Below are 5286 nucleotides of genomic sequence, written 5' to 3'. Positions count from 1 at the left end.
GAGGAAGAGGACAGGGCTGGGCATTGTGGCATTACCAGTTAAGCCACTGCCTGCACAAATTCAAGTCCTGGCTGTTCCACTTCAGATCGAGCTCCCTACTAATGCGCCTGAGAAAGCAGCAAAGATGGTCCAAGTCCTTGGGCCCCTGCACCTGTGTGGGAGACCCAGAAGAGGGTCCTGGCTCCTGGTTTCGGCCTGGCCCAGCCCTAGTTGTTACGGACGTTTGCGGAGTAAACCAGAGTAGAAGACATTCATTCACTCATTCTTTCTCTCTCTCTCTGTCTCTCTCACCCGAGCCGCGGGCCCTGCGGCCTCTTCCGGAATCCCGTCCCAGGCCACCCGCCGCTCTGCGGGGACAGATGCGGGAGTCGGCGTGCCCGCACCCACCGTCAGCACCGGCGGCACGGGGCCGACCCGAGAGCGCGGCCCCGGGAACCGCTCCGCAGGCGGGCACCGCGCGGTCGGCTCGGCCCGGCCCGGCCCAGCAGAGGCAGGCAGAGGCAGGCGCCGAGCGCCCCAGGCCGCCGGCGGAGAGACCGACCCGAGCGCCGCGCCCCGCACGCGCAGGCCCGCCCCGGCCTCGCCAACGACCCAGAGCCAGGCCGACCCGCTCACGCCGGGCCCGCCGCCGCCGCCGCCATACCTTCTCCTCGCCATCGTAGATGCGCACCCCGCGCTGCTGGATCACCAGGGTCTCCTTGAGCTCCAGGAGGCCGCTGGTCCACACGAAGCGGTCCATGGCCGACGCTAAGCCGGCCGCCGCCGCTCGCCAGCCCGCCCGCCTACGCCGGCGCCGGCGCTCCCGGCCCGCGAGTCCTGCGCCAGGCGGACGGCGGCGCCCCCTGGCGGCGAGCGTGGCGGAGGTCGCCTTCCAGGGAGGGTGGGCACGGGAGGGGGGGCGTGTGCGGCGCTCGAGGGCGTGGAGGCGTGCGTGTCGCGCCCCCTGGCGGTCAGTCCGCCAATGGCCTTTTAGACCCTTGCTGGGCAGCGCGGTCCACCCCATCCTAAGCCCTCAGCGTAGAGGGAGCCCACACTGTAGCTTGGACTTCTTATTGTCCTTTACGCCTGCATATCCGTAGCAGTTTTCTTGTCGGTGCCTGTCATTTCATTAAAGGCTATAATTTTTTCTTCAAATGAGAATTGATGGCACGATTTTTTTTTTTTTATACAGCTGCGTTAAGTCCTTGTGCTCCTTTTCCTTTTCCCTCCTAAGATCGCTTTCATTTAAACATTTCCAGTATTAATACAGACATCCTGAATTTACTCTAGGCTGTATTTCAACATAGAGCTCCCATAATGTATCTGTTGATTGCTGCACACAAAACCCATCCGTGGCTTGCACCTCCCCCACCTCAGGCTTTCGACCCTGCTTATGTATTTTACAATCGTAAATGAGCTACGAATATTTGACTGTCTGCAAGTACCATCTGTTTTCCTCCTTAGGATTCTATTCTTAGAGCCGATTATGTATTGGAGACATATTTAGCCAGAGTGAAGTGTCACCAGCAAACTGGTCTTTTGCAGGCCAGGTAGCCCCAGCTATGTTACACATTATCATTTCTGTTCATTTCTGCTACTTGACCGTTATTTTTTAGTTTTTCATTTGCTGGTGAGGCTATTTCTTTTTTGGAGATTTATTTATTTATTTGAAAGGCAGAATGACACACAGAGAGAAGGAGAGGCAGAGAGAGAGAGAGGTCTTCCATCAGTTGTTTCACTCCCCAAACGGCCCCTTTTGGGGCTGGAATTGGGCCAATCCAAAGCCAGGAGCCAGGAGCTTCTTCAGGGTCTCCCACATGGGTCCAAGAGCCCAAGGACTTGGGCCATCTTCCACTGCTTTCCCGGGCAATAACAGAGAGCTGGATCGGAAATGGAGCAGCCAGGACTCAAAACTGGCACCCATATGGGATGCCAGCATGCAGGCAGTGGCTTTACCCACTAAGCCACAGCTGGTGCTTACAGCCCCAAGGCTATTTCTTACTTTAAAATTTCTTTGTTTATTTGACAGGCAGACACACACACGGAGAAAAGAGAAATGGACAGAAATACAGGGAGAGCTCCCAAGAGACCAGCACCGGGCACAGCATGTGAAACCACCACCTACGGGGCCAGCGCTGTGGTGCAGTGGGTTAAAGCCCTGGCCTGAAGCGCCGGCATCCCATATGGGAGCTGGTTCACGTCTCGGCTGCTCCACTTCCTATCCAGCTCTCTGCTGTATCCTGAGATAGCAGTGGAAGACGGCCCAAGTCCTTGGGCCCCTGCACCCGCGCGGGAGACCCAGAAGAAGCTCCTGGGCTCCTGGCTTCCAATCGGCACAGCTCTGGCCGTTGCAACCATTTGGGGAGTGAACCATCAGATGGAAGCCTCTCTCTCTCTCTCTCTCTCTCTCTCTGTCTCTACCTCTCTGTAACTCTTTCTGTCTTTCAAGTAAACAAAAATTAAATCCTTTAAAAAAAAAAAAAAACCTACAGCACAGGATGAGCACGTGTTGGAGTCCCAGCTGCTGGGCCTCCAATCCAGCTCCCTGCTGGTGTGCCTGAAAAGGCAGCAGAGGATGGTCCAAGCTTTGGCCTGGCACCAGCCTTGCCATTGAGGCCATTTGGGGAGTGAATCGGTGGATGGAAAATCTCTTTCTCTCTGTCTTAAAAATAAATCTTTAAACACACACACACACACCCTCACACCCTGTGGTGGGCTCAAAAGAGGAAGAGGACAGGGCTGGGCATTGTGGCATTACCAGTTAAGCCACTGCCTGCACAAATTCAAGTCCTGGCTGTTCCACTTCAGATCGAGCTCCCTACTAATGCGCCTGAGAAAGCAGCAAAGATGGTCCAAGTCCTTGGGCCCCTGCACCTGTGTGGGAGACCCAGAAGAGGGTCCTGGCTCCTGGTTTCGGCCTGGCCCAGCCCTAGTTGTTACGGACGTTTGCGGAGTAAACCAGAGTAGAAGACATTCATTCACTCATTCTTTCTCTCTCTCTCTGTCTCTCTCACCCGAGCCGCGGGCCCTGCGGCCTCTTCCGGAATCCCGTCCCAGGCCACCCGCCGCTCTGCGGGGACAGATGCGGGAGTCGGCGTGCCCGCACCCACCGTCAGCACCGGCGGCACGGGGCCGACCCGAGAGCGCGGCCCCGGGAACCGCTCCGCAGGCGGGCACCGCGCGGTCGGCTCGGCCCGGCCCGGCCCAGCAGAGGCAGGCAGAGGCAGGCGCCGAGCGCCCCAGGCCGCCGGCGGAGAGACCGACCCGAGCGCCGCGCCCCGCACGCGCAGGCCCGCCCCGGCCTCGCCAACGACCCAGAGCCAGGCCGACCCGCTCACGCCGGGCCCGCCGCCGCCGCCGCCATACCTTCTCCTCGCCATCGTAGATGCGCACCCCGCGCTGCTGGATCACCAGGGTCTCCTTGAGCTCCAGGAGGCCGCTGGTCCACACGAAGCGGTCCATGGCCGACGGCCTGTAGTTTCATGGTCAGCTGTGTTGGTGGAGACATTTCCGAGAAGGAATTCTTCTCTTTGGATCTTTTCGAAAAGGGTCTACCTTCTCTGACAATTCTGGGATAATGATATAAAAAAGAGTTTAAAAATATATCATTCTTGGAGAGGATAAGTCTGGATATTAGGAGAAAATTGCCGTGCTGGAAAACCTATCTGTTTTTCAAATTTTCCTGCTCACTCTCAGCCAATTGAGACCTCCACTGCTTTCTCTGAATCACTTCCTTTTAATATGCCCACTGAAAATCACTGGGGGGAAATTCACATGATATCAAGTTAACGTTTAGAGTGAACCACACATCTATCTAGTTCCAAAGCATTCCCATCACTCCGAAGGAAAATCCCTTACCCATTAAGCAAGCAGCCTCTCCCCAACCCCATCATCCACCAATCCATGGACTTCTGCGGATTTATCTATGCTGGGTATGTCATACAAATTGAATGACATCACACACAACCTTCTGTGTCTGGCTTCTTTCACTTAGCAAGCTTTAGAGGTTCTTGAGTTTTTGTTAGCTGTCCTAATTGTTAAACTGGTCTCTGTCACTTAATGGGAACCCATGTTTACTCAAGCTGTCTGATGAAACTTTAGTATAGAACAACAACATTGACAGCAGTACATAAAGAGCAGTGATGTCTTAAGAATGGTGAGAGTACGACTTGACTGTTGTTTCTGCCAGAGTTGACCTTAAATGTAAGCAGCCGTACTGAAAATGGGACATTAAGAAAAAAAAAAAAAACCTACAGAAAATCCCACACCCGTTTTGCTACTAGCTGCCATAAGAGGTCTGAAGAAAAGAGTGGACAACAGTGGGGAAAACTTACCTTAGTGGAGGGCCGGCTTTGGAGGTTCTCACAGCTGGGCAGGGGCGCTGTGGGGAAGTCACACCCTCGCACCCCTGATCCCACGCTGAGACCCGGCTGAAACAGAACACAGCCCCAGTCCAGTCTTAGTGCAGAGACCAGGCAAGAGGAAGCAAAGTCGTGAACTCAGAGCGTAGAACCGGAAAGGCAGTCTGGACTCTCCCTAACTCTCCCACACTAAAACCTTCCGGCTGGGAATCGTTACGTTTTCTCTGGTGGAGAGGTGTTTGGGTGGCCTTTGTGAAGGTGCTATTTCTAGGTGAGGACTGAGCGTTATGGCAGCACACTTCAACAGCAAGTGTTTACAGTAAATGCTTTTAATCTTCACAGGCGGAGTATACACAACCTGCAGAAGGGAGCGCCTCTTTCCTCGTTCTCTCTCTCTCTCTCTCTCTCTCTCGCAGCTGATAATTGTGTAGTATGCAGGCATAGAAAACAGACTCCAGTTCCCGTCTGCGAGCTCAGCAAACGTGGAAACATAATTTCCGAGCTTGTCATCTGCGAAGCAGAGATGAGGCTCGAAATGGGGTCACGTTGGCGAGAGGAAAATACTCGTGCTCTCGGTACGTAGCCTGCTGGTTCCGTTGTCCTACAACAGGCGCAGCCAGAGCACACTTTTTTGTCTCGTCTGCCTTCCTCAAAGGACCGTGACCATCCGGGGACTCGTCCTATCTGCAACCTCGAGGCGCTGCTAGGTGAGGATTCAGCGGACCGACTCCTCCTACGCTGCACAGTCGGGACGAAGAGCGTTGTTTGACTTTGAAACGCACAGGCTCAGCGGGCACGGACCCGGGTGGACGCCCGGGCACGCTCCCGGCACCCGCAGCGCAGGCCCCGCCTCTCTGCGCCTATTGGCCCATTCAATTCACGCCGGCACCAATGGGCGGAGGCGGCGCCCGCGCTGTCAAAGGCTAGCGCAGGGGCCGCGGCGCGC

Source organism: Oryctolagus cuniculus, chromosome 9, assembly GCF_051225735.1.
Source record: "Oryctolagus cuniculus isolate XC-2025 breed Fujian yellow rabbit chromosome 9, ASM5122573v1, whole genome shotgun sequence".
Taxonomy (NCBI): Eukaryota; Metazoa; Chordata; class Mammalia; order Lagomorpha; family Leporidae; genus Oryctolagus; species Oryctolagus cuniculus.
Note: the sequence above shows the minus strand (reverse complement) of the source record.